Here is a 15,949-nt window from a genome sequence, read left to right as displayed (position 1 = left end):
GGGGATGGTGCCAGAGGACTGGACAATTGCAGCAATTGTTCAAAAAAAGATGGAAAGATAATCCTAGCAACTACGGGCCAGTCAGTTTTGAGTTCTGATGTAAGGTTACAGACCTGAAACGTTAACTCTGTTTTTCTCTCTGCAGATACTGCCAGACCTTCTGTGTATTTCCAGCACTTTCTGTTTTTACTTTAGGCCAGTCAGTTTCACCTCTGTGATGGGGAAGCTTCTTGAAATGATAATCCTGGACAAAATTAATTGTCACTTGGACAAATGCAGGTTAATTAAGGAAAGCCAGCACAAATATGTTAAGGGCAAATCATGTTTAACTAACTTGCTTGAGTTTTTTTGATGAGGTAACTGAGAGGGTTGATGACGGTAATGCTGTTGATGTGGTGTACATAGACTTCCAAAAGGCATTTAAGAAAGTGACACATAACAGGCTTGTCAGCAAAGATAGAACCAATAGAATAAATGGGACAGTCGCAGATTGGATACAAAATTGGCTGAGTGACAGGAAACAGAGGGTAGTGGTTAATGGTTGCTTCTCGGGCTGGAGGAAGGTTTGTATTGGAGTTTCCTCGGGGTCAGTGTTGGGACCCTTGCTGCTCCTGATATATATTGATGACCTGGACCTTGGTGTACAGGGCACAATTTCAAAATTTGCAGATGATACAAAACTTGGAAGTATTGTAAACTGTGAGGAGGATAGTGTCGAACTTCAAAAGGACATAGGTAGGTGGAATGAGTGGACAAGCAGCAGATGAAATTTAATGCAGAGAAATGTGAAGTGATTCATTTTGGTAGAAAGAACGCGGAGAGACAATATAAAATAAAGGGTACAATTCTAAAGGGGGTACAGGAGCTGAGGGACCTGGGCATATATGCGCATAAATCATTCAAGGTGGCAGGACAAGTTGAGAGAGTGGTTAATAAGGCATTCAGCATCCTCGGCTTTATCAATAGGGGCATAGAGTACAAAAGCAAGGAAGTTATGTTAAACTTGTATGAAACACTGGTTCGGCCTCAACTGGAGTATTGTGTCCAGTTCTGGGTGCCACATTTTAGGAAGGATGTGAAGATGTTGGAGAGGGTGCAGAAAATATTCACGAGAATGATTCCAGGGATGAGGAACTTCACAGTTACGTGGATAGATTGGAGAGGCTGGGGTTGTTCTCCTTTGAGTAGAGAAGGTTGAGAGGGGATTTGATAGTGGTGTTCAAAATCATGAGGGATCTGGACAGAGTAGATAGGGAGAAACTGTTCCCATTGGTGGAAGGATTGAGAACCAGAGGCACAGATTTAATGTAGTTGGCAAAAGAAACAATGGTGACATGAGGAAAAACTATTTCACGCAGTGAGTGGTTAGGATCTGGAATGCACTGCCCGAGAGTGCGATGGAGGCAAATTTAATCGAGGCATTCAAGAGGGAATTGGCTTAATATCTGAAAGGGAAGAATGTGAAGGGCTATGGGAGAAGGCAGGGGAGTGGTACTAGGTAAATCGCTCCTTCAGAGAGCCAGTACAGACATGATGGATTGAACGGCTTCCTTCTGTGCTGTAACCGTTGTATGATTCTATGTGATAATTACCAGATAATCTGTCTCAGTGATGTTGGTTGAAGGATAAATATTGGCCAGGCCACGGGGGAAAGTACCCTGCTCTTCGTTGAAATGTGGGTGGCTTTTACATCAACTTAAGAGAGTAGATGGAGCTACAGTTTAACGTCTCATCTGCGCGACATCCCCTCCAACAGTACGACACTCCCTCAGTACTGCACTGAAGTCCCAGCTTATATTATGTGCTGAAGAGTGTTCTGGAATGAGATGTGAATCTATGACCTTCTGATCCCAAAGCAAAGGTGTTATCTGCAGAGCCATAGCTGACGTCACAGTGAAGGCTCTGTACAGCACAGGAGAATGGTCGTTTGATAAATACATGATGTATTCTGTTTTCTTTGTGGCCGTGACAACATGTTATCAGGTTTCCCTTATTATTTATTGAGGAGAATATAACACAATTATATTGCAACCAGATAATACTGTGTGTGTGTGAGGAAGGGGATTGAGAGTTTATGGAAACTTGTACTCAGCAGGATGTTACCAGCAAATGGACTTTTATCAACCTAACACAGATAGATTTAGTTAAAATAAGGAGAAGCACTGAAAGCAGCACCGATGAGATGTGAAAGGTCTATTCACCTTATCAGAGAGGTCAGTGACGAGGGGGCATAGATTTAAAGTGATTGGTAGAAAAATTAAGAGAGGAGATGAGGAAAAACCTTCTCACCCAGAGGGTGCTGACGGTCTGGAACTCACTGCCTGAAAGGGTAGTTGAGGCAGAGACCCTCAACTCATTCGAAAGGGAGTCTGGATATGCACCTCAAGTGCCGTAAGCTGCAGGGCTATGAATCAAATGCTGGAAGGTGGGATTAGAACAGGTGGATCTTTTTTGGCTGGCACAGACACGATGGGCCAAGTGGCCTCTTTCTGTGCCTTACTTTCGATGATTCTATACTGATTTAGGTGGTCCCTGCTCAGTGAGTTTCAAGAGGGCTAATGAGAGGTTGGGGGTGCTGGTGGTAAACAGTGGTTCCTGCTCTGGAATGCTTCCCAGTGGTATCTGTTGGAAAGTATGCAAACTCTGAATGAGAATGGGAGATGGCTATTCCCCACCATCCTTCATCCCCAATCCCAGCCATGAAATAGCTTGCTGACTATCTCGGTTCATAAATGAGCTATTGGTGCATAGATCGGATAGTGGCCAGTGAGGAGCAGAGAAGAGGGGGAGACACTACACGGCACTCTCCCAGAACACCCTGCAGGTACAAATTACAGCCAGAAAACTGCTGCAAATTTATTTCCTTTTTAGTTCATTTTGGTGAGGGATCTCTGTCCCCAGAACTAAATGTCACCAAGGTGACAGAGCACTTAATTTTGCAAGAGGATTTTGCAAACAAGGAGGGATTTGTTATGCCATGCTATTTTCTGTACCAGGTTGAAATTCCAGTCATGAAAATGGTGACAGACAGATGATTGGGTCAATACAACAAAAAAAAATGTCGAAAATAACATTCAATTTATCACTCATGCCCTTTGGCAAAAGATCGGCACAGGATCGAAGCAGGCCCTCAGGCATGAATCTGAAAGTGCGGAGAAATGCTCAAAAGTGTCTTGTGCTAGAGAGAAAAGAATTGGAAATGCATTTATACCTAAAACATTTCCGAAAAATGATCTGTGGATTGTTTGCATCATTCAGTAACCTCCAATCTTGACCCTCGTGACTTAGTTTCCATTACGCAGCAGAAATGCTGCTTTTGACCTGATGCGATTAAGTCCACCCGTGCACAAATTCATAGGTAGCTGCAGTCATTTATTTCCGACATTTATTTTGTTTTGTTGAGACATCCAAGCTCAAACGTGCCACAGTCATTGACTGTTCGATTCTCGTTGCTTTCAAGCCCTTTCCAGGTATCTCTGTTTCACAACAACTTGCATTTATACAGCACCTTTCACGTCCTATTGCGCCTGCAATGGTAAGTCTCCCCCTCCGTTTGCATGTTCCTGACGCTGCTCCTTCTCCCATTTAGTTCTTTTTGCACACCTCTATCGCGATCCTCTCCCGATGCTAAGAATTTTATAAACCTGCTGCTGAAATCGGTGGCGAGCAAATAAAATGGCGACCCATCCACGTGGGCCGCACGCCAAAGAGCAGCCACGATTCCAAGCACAGTGACTCATTTAAATAGCCAGGGTGGGCCGCAACCCTCCGATCATGTGGAGGGGTGGGCTGTCTGACCCCAGCAATGGCATGAGCTGCCTGTGCGCAGGCATCGATGCCATTTTTAAAGGGCTGGTAGTCCTACCCGCATATTTAAATATTTAAAGAAAGATTGAATGAAATTAAATAAATACCTCTCTTTTGCCCCTCTCCCACCCCCCAATAACAATTAAATTAATTATTTGCCTTCCCCCTCCCCCAAAACACTTATCTTTACCATCTGACATTCACCCCCCCCCCCCCCCAACTGCACGACCTTTAAACTATAACCCTTCCCGCCATTCCCCACACCCATGACGTCAATTTGACCTCGTTTTCCAATTTTCAAATTGTGGTCCCGTCGCCCAGCGGCGGGGAGGCCACCGCAGTGCCTCGCCACTGCCGAGAGGATCGGGCCAGGCCCTGCCAGTGTCGAGGTCCGTGGCGGGCCATCTTCAGGCCCCTCCCCCCACGGAGCCCGAAGTCGAGGGCTCCTTAAAATCCAACCCTTAGTGTCTGCCTCTCAAGTTATAGCTCCATCTTTGCCAGTCTGTCTCTTGCTCATGTGTGCTGTATATCTGCTTCTTGACCTGTGTCTCAGTTCTGCTGTCTGGCTCGTTCTCCTCATTCCTCTGTACTGAATGTCTGACTCCCAGTGCTGTTTATTTATCCCCCTTCACATGGAATGTCTCAGTATTTACATGTAGAGAGGATGGCATCAAGTGGAAAAGAAAGTTGGAAAGAATTTCCATTCATATAGCGCCTGTCATGATCTCGGGCAGCCTAGCGCACTTCACAGCCAGTGAGGTACTTTTGAATTAAAAACAGAAAATGCTGGAAATGCTCAACAGGTCAGGCAGCATCTGTAAAGAGAGAAAAACAGAGTTAACGTTTTAGGTCAATACTTGATCTGCTGAGTATTCAAGCATTTCCTGTTTTTTATTTCAGATTTCCAGCATTTGTAGTGTGTTGCTTAAGTACTTTGGAATTGTTGACATTTTTGTAAAACAGGGAATCTGCGTACAGCAATGACCCACTAACAGCAATTTGATAATGACCAGATAATCTACTGTATTCTTGTTGGTTTGAGGGACAAATGTTGGCCAGGACACCAGGTGGACTCTCCTGCTCCTCTTTCAATAGTATGGGATATTTTACACCACCTAATGGAGCAGACCGAGCCAAGGGTTTAAAATCTAATTTGATTTATGGCACCTTTGACAGTGTAGCATTCCTTCAATACTGCATTAAAGAGTTATGTGCTAAAGTCTCTGAAGTGAGGCTTAGCCCTATGACTTTCTGACTCTAAGACCTCTTGTGAAGGGTGTTGCATACACATACAAATGTTGTTGATTATCAGAGATGGCTCAGCATGGTATTATCAGAGATGTAGTACAGAGGAAGGAGGCGACAGATGGGATTCTGTGGAGGGGCAAACTAAAGGGACAGTCTAAGAAATAAGCTTTAAGAGGAGATTTGCAGGAAGTAAGAATGGAAGAAAGGCAGTTTGGTTTTCAGAGAGTCCCAACAAATGGAGGAAAGGTATGCCTCAAGGCAATGGAAGGCAAGCTATCCCCTCAATGCAGGGCTACAATTCTTAGATCTGAAATAAAACTGGCCCATCTTACCATTCCTCTTTCACCATTATCTCCCTTACAGAGTCACATTAGCAGTCCAAATATTGGCATCATAGAAAATCCAGAGTTCTTGGTGTCAATCCACCAATGAACTGCCTTTTCTTTAAAAAAAAGCATTTGCATTTAAGATACTTAATACTACGTGGTAGCATTTGAAGCAAATAGCACATAGAATGTTAAGGTTGTGGTGTGTTGAACATAAGTCTGCAGATGATGAGGAACTGGACATCATTTGTCCCAAGTATCCCAAGCATCACATGTTTTATTTTGGTTACAACTTTCACATCATATCACATGTTTCCTATGTGTCTCCTTGCAACCTGTTCCTTATTTCAGAGATTACAGTGTCTAGGGGCTTACTCTTTAAAAAGCTGGGATCTTAAGTGCCTCACTTAGCCTTTTTGAAATGGGCTTCTTGTGTTGCTCATCCATGTCGGGATGTTGGTTTGTTCTGAAGTTTGGAGCCTCGAACCAAATTCTGCCCTACTCTCACCACAGGTAGTTAATGTGTAATCAGAAATTAAGTATTTTGATCTAGTTTGTAATTTTGCAAAGTAGTAAAGGGAAAGGAAGATTTTATGTACCAGAAATCTTTCCCAATGGAATGCTTCGGTAACTGTTTGAAGTGCAGTAACTGTTCTGAAGCCAAATGTCTACAGATTGATTACTGTGTGTTGAAAATAATGCTGAAATAAAACAGGCCTTTTGAGCTGTAAAGGTGTTATTGATCAAAGCTCCAGTGCTTGGTATTCCAGCAGTTCCGAAGGGTTGGACGATTTTGAGTTTTGGTCAGTCAGCACAACAAGCTGTATAAATACCACTTTGTAAAAAAAAAAGTGCTGTTGCTATGTTGTTCCCCCAAGTTGTACTATTAAAACCTTATTTTTGGTTGGTTGATGTTTTGATGGTAACCATACCTAAATTTGCGTCAGATTTCTGTTTTCAATATCATTCTGTTTCTTTGGTGGCCTAGTGGGTGAAGTCACTGCCCAGTGTGGTAGTGAGTCATGCAGACCAGAAGGTCCCAGATTCCATTATGATATGAGCTGAGTTTTCTGATTTCAACTATTACAACATTTAGCATGCTGCAGTTGGCTTCAGCACCTCTGATTAAGGGTAAAAAAATCAGTCTTGGGTTCTTGGTCCTGTTTTCTGATCTTTTACAGCCATTTGAGAGGGCAGACAGGACCCAAGTTTAAAGAAAGACAGCATCTAAAGCACTCCCTCAGTACTGCACTGAAGTGCCAGCCTAGATTATGTGCTCAAAATTTCTAAAGTAGGACTTGAAACGACAGCCTTCTGACTGAGGAGCGATTGCTACCATTGAGCCATGCCTTTCCATTTGCTGTGCATTAGCGCAGTAGTTAGAATGTTCTTCACGTTGCTCTATGAAAGCTAAGGACGGGGAACATCAGTCAGTGTAACTGCTTATTATTACTATCCAGAAACCCATGCTGGAAGCTGCAGGCGGATGTTAGCTGAAGACTGGATCAGACTTGGCAGTGATGCACCTGATGGTTGATCAGCCAGCCAATAGTCACTATCTGAATTGGCTTTGTGCATGGGAAATCATGTCTCACAAATTTGATTGAGTTTTTCGAGGAGGTGACCAAGAGGATTGACGAGGGCAGGGCGATGGACGTTGTCTACATAGACTTTAGCAAGACCTTTGACAAGGTCCTGCATGGTAGGCTGGTCCAGAAGGTTCAAATACATGGCATCCAGGGTGAGCTAGCAAATTGGATACAAAATGGGCTTGGTGATAGAAGGCAGAGGGTGGTAGTGGAGGGTTGTTTTTCAGATTGGAGGCCGGTGACCAGTGGTGTGCCGCAGGGATCGGTGCTGGGCCCTCTGTTGTTTGTCATATATATTAATGGATGTGAATGTAAGGGGCATGATTAGTAAGTTTGCAGATGACACCAAAATTGGTGGTATAGTGGACAGTGAAGAAGGTTGTCTAAGGTTACAACAGGATATAGATCAACTGGGAAAGTGGGCAAGGAATTGGTAAATGGAATTTAACGCAGACAAGTGTGAAGTGATGCATTTTGGGAAGTTACACCAGGGCAGGACATATACAGTGAATGGCAGGGACCTGAGGAGTGTTGTTGAGCAGAGAGACCTTGGGGTGCAAGTACGTAGTTCCCTGAAAGTGGCAACACAGGTAGACAGGGTGGTGAAGAAGGCATATGGCATGCTTACCTTCATCGGCTGAGGCATTGAGTACAAGAGTTAGGACGTCATGTTACAGTTGTGCATAACGTTAGGCTGCATTTGGAGTACTGTGTGCAGTTCTAGTCCCCGCACTACAGGAAAGATGTGATTAAGCTAGGGAGGGTGCAGAAAAGATTCACAAGGATGTTGCCTGGTTTGGAGTTATAAAGAGAGATTGGATAGGCTGGGTCTGTTTTCCCTGGAGTGAAGGAGGCTGAGAGGGGACATGATAGAGGTATATAAAATTATGAGAGGCATAGATAGGGTAGATAGCCAGAGTCTGTTTCCCATGGTAGGGGTGACTAAAACTAGAGGGCATAGATTTAAGGTGAGAGGGAGGAGGTTTAAAGGGGATCAAAGGGGTAAATTTTTCACACAAAGAATAGTGGGTATCTGGAATGAGCTGCCTGAGAAGGTGGTGGAGGCAGGAACAGTAGCGACATTTAAGAGGCATCTGGACAGGTACTTGAATGAGCAAGGCATAGAGGGATATGGAATTAATGCAGGCAGGTGGGATTAGTATAGATAGGCATTATGGTCGGCATGGATGCGGTGGGCCGAAGGGCCTGTTTCTCTGCTGTACGACTCTGACTCTATGAATTAATCTATTGGAAATGGCCACTTGGGTCTGGTACCAGAAGGCTGCTGGTGGCCAGTGTAATTGTACCCAGTAAGAGTCTGAACCTTCAGGAAAGGACAACATTTCAGTTCAGGAGGGGAAATATAGTGTTTTCAACAAAAGTCGTCAAGAAGAGCAAATAGAATGGATAAAATAGAACTAAAGAAGTTACCAGAAAATGACATCAGTGGCTCAGAGCTCCACGCCAAGACCTTACAATATTCTTTAATGATTCATTCACCAGTAATTGTATTCTTATTGACACTGAACCCTCAAGATAACATTATTTTGGCACATGTTTAGAAGTTTCCAAAGAAGACAGCTGGAAGTTTTCCTTTATACCAAATGTACACAGTGTGGTACTTTGACCCAATCTTGTCTTCCAAGCTGCTGTCTCAGACTCTGTCAAAGGCATGCAGTGCAAAGGTCACCTTGTTGGACTAGACCAATCTTAAATGAGGTGCAATCAGATTACGAGATTTGCAGTAGGACTGTATTGGATTTTCAGTTTTCTTTGAATCACTAAAATGTAATTACAGGAGAGAAACAATTTGATTCTTATCCCCACATGAGATCTTCTCTCTGCAAGAAACATGATTATGTGAAGGAAGGAAATGAGCCATATAATGGAAGATATCCCTGAGAGCTGGATTGTATTAGATACCCCCAACTAGCTTAGTGTGTGTTTACTTTACTCTGAATTAGAAGGAAATATCTTTTTAAACATGATGATGAGTTGAAGAGGAAGTTTTTTTGTTGATGTTGGATGTCTGACAGCTGTGAATGTCCAATGAACTTGGGGAAACTGTCCCAGATGTAGTTGGATAGATATGCAAGACTGCTGACAACTGAAAAAGCAGCCAAGATTTCTCAAAGCCACAGCTCTTTGAAATCTGTACATCTTCCCTGACCAGTTCCTCACTGCTACCTTCAGAGGCAGGCCACCGATTAGCCAGACAAGGAATGTGGCATCTGTTGCTGCACCACTGCCAGGGATGATGCTCAGTGACTGGCATAAACTGATCTTCTGGTGCAAGCTAATGTCTGCCCTGTGAATTCCTCTCTCCTGCTCGTGTTATACTGTGGTGCAGCATTTCCACACTGTCCCCTGTATTATAAAAGGAAGACTAGCATTTATATAGTGCATTTCATGACCTCAGGACATCCCAAAATGCTTAGAGCCAATGAAGTACTTGTGAAGTGTAGTCACTGTTGTAATGTAGGAAACACAGCAGCCGTTTTTTTTGGTATATTCATTCAGGGATGTGGGCATCGCTGGCTAGGCCAGCATTTATTGCCCATCCCTAATTGCCCTTGAACAGCAATCTCTCACCAACAGCACTGTGATAATGACCAGATAATCTGTTTTAGTTATGTTGATTGAGTGAGGGACAGCTATTGCCAGGACACAAGGGCCATACTAGTCTGAAAATGCCTGATCTCGTCTGATCTCAGAAGCTAAGCAGACTCACACCTGGTTAGTACTTGGATGGGAGACTGCCTGGGGATACCAGGTGCAGTAGGAAAAAAAAACGGGATAACTCCCCTGTTATTCGAAATAGTGCCAGGGGATCTTTTAATTCCACATGACAAGGTGGACGAGGTCTCGGTTTAACATCTCATCTGAAAGACGGCACCTCCAACTGTGCAATAGTTTCTCAGTACTCTATTGGAGTGTCAGCCTAGTGCTCAGGACTCTGTAGTGGGACTTAAACTCACAACCTTCTGACTCAGAGGTGAGAGTGCCAGCAACTGAGCCACAGCTGACACTGAAACCTGTGCAGTGTTGGGGAAGCACCTCTCGGCCTCTTAACTAACAAAAGCAGTGCATGGGGGAAGCAAAAACAATTACATGGGGAGCCATTTTAAAGTGTCTGTATAAAAGGACAGGCAGATCCTTTGAACTAAACTTAGTTCAGGTCGTGGTGTCTGAATATTTAAAGAAAATGGCAACAACATTAGTTTGTCCGGTTTCTACAGTGTGGTTCAAGAATAGTCAGATGGAAGCTGTATGCCTCCGAGCACAGTAAAGCCGTTCTGTAATCTGTTACTGTAGTAGTATCGGAGTCTAATAGTAAGTTTGAAATGGGTACCCCATCACAGCCTCTGCTAAACTTGATTATGTCATGTCTTGTCCTGCCCTATAACCATCTGAGAAATCTGTATTCCTCCAGTTCCAACCTCATGCATGCCCCACTGTCTTCACTGCATCATTGGCAGCTGTGCCTTCAGCTGTCTAGGTCCTAAGTTCTGGAATTTCCTCCTTAAAACACTTTAAAACTTACCTCTTTGATCACCTGTTCTAATATTTCCTTCTTCGGCTTCGTGTCGGTTTTGTTGTCTTATCACGCTCTTGTGAAGCTTTGCAACATTAAAAGTGCTGCGCAAGTGCACATTGTTGTCCTGCTTCACAGGCTCATTGTCCAAAAGCACAGGTTCTGTATGGGCATTACAGCAGACTTGGCAGTGTGCAACAGTTCCATCATTACTGATCTGAGGTAATTGTGAAATTTTTACAGGATATAAATTGTACAGGGAATTTAAGACATCAGCCATGTTGGAGGATTGAATTTAAACAAAACCTTAAGATTACTGTGAACGAGTTGAGAAAGCTCATAGAAAAACATAAGAAATAGGAGCAGGAATAGACCGTTCAGCCCCTTGAGCCTGCTCCGCCCTTTAATAAGATCATGGCTGATCTGATTGTGGCCTTAAATCTACATTCCTGCCTTCCCCCTATAACCCTTGACTCCCTTGTAGATCAAAAATCTGTCGAGCTCAGCCTTGAATGTATTCAATGACCCAGCCTCTACTGCTCTGTGGGGAAGAGAATTCCAAAAATTAACAACCCTCTGAGAGGGTTAGAAGCTCAGAATAATACAGCAATGAATCGACTTCAAACAGCACAAAGTGATTCTCTGAAAGTCATAAAAGAGTGCTCAGAATTAATGCTGTGGGGGCACCAAATAATTATCTATATATTTGAGTTTGTCAGATGTGTGTATACTAATGCCCATCACCCTCTGGGCATTGATGTAACTGAGATACTGAATCCTGCAACCTAATGTTACTCTTAATAGGTAAGAAAAGGCAGGAGCATTAAGAGAGAAACAGGATGGCTGATCAGAAAAATATTTTCCTTGCCTTTGCTGCCAACTATGCTGTGTTCTATTTTTCATGAGTGGTTCATAAACGTAGTAAGGGCAGTGCGAAACTGTCCATCTATTAGGTTAGCAATTAATTTTTTAAAAACTGTCTGCAGGCCTGTTCCAGAGATCAAATATTGATGTGACAGTACCCCTTATGTGTGTTTGTATTTCACTTTTCTTACTGCAGAACACAGCTACCTTCCATTTTGATCAGTGGGGCAAGAGGCACACTATTTGTCTACATGTGACTCCAGACCCACAACAATGTGGTTGATTCTTACATGCCTTCTGAAATGGCCTAGCAAGCCACTCAGTTGTATCTTAACGCTACAAAGTCAAGAGGGAATGAAACTGGACAGACCACCCGGCATTGACCTAGGCACTGGAAATGACCACGGCAAACCTAGCCCTGTCGACCCTGCAAAGTCCTTCGCAGTAACATCTGGGGGCTTGTGCCAAAGTTGGGAGAGCTGTCCCACAGACAAGCAGCAGCCTGACATAGTCATGTTCACGGAATCATACCTTACAGACAATGTCCCAGACATTGCCATCACCATCCCCAGGTATGTCCCGTCCCACTGGCAGGACAGACCCAGTAGTGGTGGCGGCACAGTGGTATACAGTCTGGAGGGAGTTGCCTGGGAGTCCTCAACATCGATTCCAGACCCCATGAAGTCTCATGGTATCAGGTCAAACATGGGCAAAGAAATCTCCTGCTGATTACCACCTACCGCCCTCCCTCAGCTGATGAATCAGTACTTCTCCATGTTGAACAGCACTTGGAGGAAGCACTGAGGGTGGCAAGGGCACAGAATGTTCTCTGGGTGGGGGACTTCAATGTCCATCACCAAGAGTGGCTTGGTAGCACCACTACTGACTGAGCTGGCCGAGTCCTGAAGGACGTAGCTGCTAGACTGGGTCTGCGGCAGGTGGTGAGGGAACCAACAAGAGGGAGAAACATATTTGACCTCATTCTCACCAATCTGCCTTCTGCACATGCTTTTGTCCATGACAGTATTGGTTGGAGTGACCACCGCACAGTCCTTGTGGAGACCAAGTCCCATCTTCACATTGAGGATACTCTCCATCGTGTTGTGTGGCACTGCCACCGTGCTAAACGGGATAGATTTCAAACAGATCTAGCAGTGCAAAGCTGGGCATCCATGAGGCGCTGTGGACAATCAGCAGCAGAATTGTACTCAACCACAATCTGTAACCTCATGGCCCAGCATATCCCCCACTCTACCATTACCATCAAGCCAGGAGACCAACCCTGGTTCAATGAAGAGTGCAGAAGGGCATAAGAGGAGCAGCACCAGGCATACCTCAAAATGAGGTGTCAACCTAGTGAAGCTACAACCCAGGACGACTTGCATGCCAAACAGCGTACGCAGCATGCAATAGATAGAGCTAAGCGATCCCACAACCAACGGATCAGATCTAGGCTTTGCAGTCCTGCCACATCCAGCCGTGAATGGTGGTGGACAGTTAAACAACTAGCAGGAGGAGGTGGCTCCACAAATATTCCCATCCTCAATGATGGGGGAGCCCAGCACATTGGTGCAAAAGCGAAGGCTGACGCATTTGCAATAATCTTCAGCCCGAAGTGCCAAGTCGATGATCTATCTCGGCCTCCTCCTGAAGTCCCCAGCATCACAGATGCCAGTCTTCAGCCAGTTCGATTCACTCCATGTGATATCAAGAAACGACTGAAAGCACTGGATACTGCAAAGGCTATGGGCCCTGACAACATTCCAGCAATAGTACTGAAGACCTGTGCTCCAGAACTTGCCGTGCCCCAAGCCAAGCTGTTCCAGTACAGCTACAACACTGGCATCTATCTGGCAATGTAGAAAATTGCCCAGCGATGTACCGTACACAAAAAGCAGGGCAAGTCCAACATGGCCAATTACCGCCCCATCAGTCTACTCTCAATCATCAGTAAAGTGATGGAAGGTGTCATCGACAGTGCTATCAAGCGGTACTTGCTGAACAATACCCTGCTCAGTGACACTCCATTTGGGTTCCGCCAGGGTCACGCAGCTCCTGGCCTCATTACAGCCTTGGTTCAAGCATGGACAAAAGAGCTGAACTCCAGAGGTGAGATGAGAGTGACTGCACTTGACATCAAGGCAGCATTTGACCAAGTATGGCATCAAGGAGCCCGAGCAAAACTGGAGTCAATGGGAATCGGGGGGAAACTCTCCACTGGTTGGAGTCGTACTTAGCGCAAATGAAGATGGCTGTGGTTGTTGGAGGTCAAACATCTCAGCTCCAGGACATCACTGCAGGAGTTCCTCAGGGTAGTGTCCTCGGCCCAACCATCTTCAGCTGCTTCATCAATGACCTTCCTTCATAAGATCAGAAGTGGGGATGTTCGCTGATGATTGCACAATGTTCAGCACCATTCATGACTCCTCAGCTACTGAAGCAGTCCATGTAGAAATGCAGCAAGACCTGGATAATATCCAGGTTTGGGATGATAAGTGGCAAGTAACATTCGCGCCACACAAGTGCCAAGCAGTGACCTTCTCCAACAAGAGATAATCTAACCATCTCCTCTTGACATTCATGGCATTATGATTGCTGACCCCCCACTATCAACATCCTGGGGGAACTGGAGTAGCCAATTTAGATACCATAGCTACAAGGTCAGAGGCTAGGAATCATGTGGTGAGAAACTCACCTCCTGACTCCCCAAACCCTGTCCACCATCTGTAAGGCACAAGTTAGGAGTGTGATGGAATACTCTCCACTTGCCTGGATGGGTGCAGCTCCATCAACACTCAAGAAGCTTGACATCATCCAGGACAAAGCAGCTCGCTTGGTTGGCACCCCATCCACCACCTTCGACATTCACTCCCTTCATCACCGATGCACAGTGGCAGCAGTGTGTACCATCTACAAGATGCACTGCAACAACACACCAAGGCTACTCAGACAGCACCTTCCAAACCCACGACCCCAACCACCTAGAAGGACAATGGCAGCAGTTGTGTGGGATCACCACCACCTGCAAGTTCCCCTCCAAGTCACACACCATCCTGACTTGGAACTATATCGCCGTTGCTTCATTGTCACTGGGTCAAAATCCTGGAACTCCCTTCCTAACAGCACTGTGGGTGTACCTACCCCACATGGACTGCAGCTGTTCAAGAAGGGAGCTCACCACCACCTTCTCAAGGGCAATTAGGGATGGGCAATAAATGCTGGCCTTGCCAGCGATGCCCACATCCCATAACATTGATTTAACAAAAAATTCCAGCAGCACAAACTGTTTATCAAGCTCAATTATTCGTGACAGTCATTGTTCCAAGAGCTTAAAAAAAAACTGTACTAATCAATGGGCTGGATTTTACATCAGGCGGACGGGAGCTGGCCACCGTCGTAAAAGTCTGTGGCAAACCTACTTCTGCCTCGCCTTGGGAGCCGACCCACATTTTATGGCTCCCTGGGCTTTAATTGGTCTGAGGTGAGACTTCCACGCTTCAGGGAGGAAGTCCCGCCTCATTCAGCTGCCGACAATCATTGAGCCAGCAGCTCTTAGTCCCAGCAGCTCCACTGGGAGCGGTGGCCACTGCTGGGACTACAGCCCAGCCGAGGACATGGAGCCAGGACTGCAGGTAAGTTAGGGTTGCCTCGCCAGAAGGTAATTCATCGATCCCTGGCGCGGCAAGGGTGGTTGTTTGGGGGGGAAGGGGGGCTTCTTAGGTCCTGGGGGTGGTTGGGGAGGCGGGGGCGGCCCTCCATCGGGCACCCTGTGCCCAATCATCAGGGTCCCTCTCCACCCCCCAGTGTGCCGAGATGCCGCCAAAGTTTACTGGGCGGCCTTTCACGTCTCCCAGCTGCCTGCTTGCTACGGGTAAAATCCCCGTGGAGGCGGGTGAAGGCCGTTAAGTGGCCACTTAAGGGCCTTGATTGGCCTGGGGTGGGTGGCCCATTTCTCCCTAACCCCCGGCCCACGTAAAGTGGGGCGGAGGCGGAAAGGTCTCCTGGAGCTTGCCGCTCAATTTTATGCCACCCTTTCCCCCCCACCGCCACCATGTGGCTCGCTGGGGTGGTGTAAAATTCCTGCCAATGTGTTAGATGATGGTCCATTCCCCTGCACCATATGTTGTCATGATGGAACATTATCGGCCCTTCTAATAATGGTCCAGAATTACTAAAAGAACTTTTATTTTTCTAAGCGAACATGACAGCCAATTTGTGTCCAGCAAGGTGCCACAAACAACATTGAGATGAAAGATCAGTTTAGATGGGCAGTGTTGGTTAAGGGATAAATATTGGCCCAAGCACCAGGAATACACTTTACTCTTCTTTGAATAGTGCTCTGGGATCGATCCTTCATGTCCAACTGGACAGGCAAAGAGGGCCTCAGTTTAACAGAAGTGCTGTAAAAGGTCCCATGGCACTATTCGCAGAAGAGCAGGAGAGTTCTCCCTGGTGTTTTGGCCAATATTTATCCTCAACCAACATCAATAAAACAGATTGACTGATCATTCTTGTTTATGGAACTTTGCTATGTGACTATACTTCAAAGCTATACTTCATTGACTATAAAATGTTTTGCG

General features: G+C 45.5%; 1 protein-coding gene and 1 pseudogene across 1 annotated transcript in view; both read left to right on the top strand.

Annotated features, from left to right (window-relative positions):
- The window catches only part of LOC137379885 (PDZ domain-containing RING finger protein 4-like), a 523,744-nt gene that overhangs the window by 163,139 nt on the left and 344,656 nt on the right, over positions 1-15,949 (top strand). The gene's annotated exons all lie outside the window — the stretch shown is intronic.
- Positions 9,637-9,755, top strand: LOC137379918 (5S ribosomal RNA; annotated as a pseudogene).

The sequence above is a fragment of the Heterodontus francisci genome, chromosome 18 (genome assembly GCF_036365525.1).
Source record: "Heterodontus francisci isolate sHetFra1 chromosome 18, sHetFra1.hap1, whole genome shotgun sequence".
Taxonomy (NCBI): domain Eukaryota; kingdom Metazoa; phylum Chordata; class Chondrichthyes; order Heterodontiformes; family Heterodontidae; genus Heterodontus; species Heterodontus francisci.
This window is presented reverse-complemented; position numbering and strand designations above follow the sequence as displayed.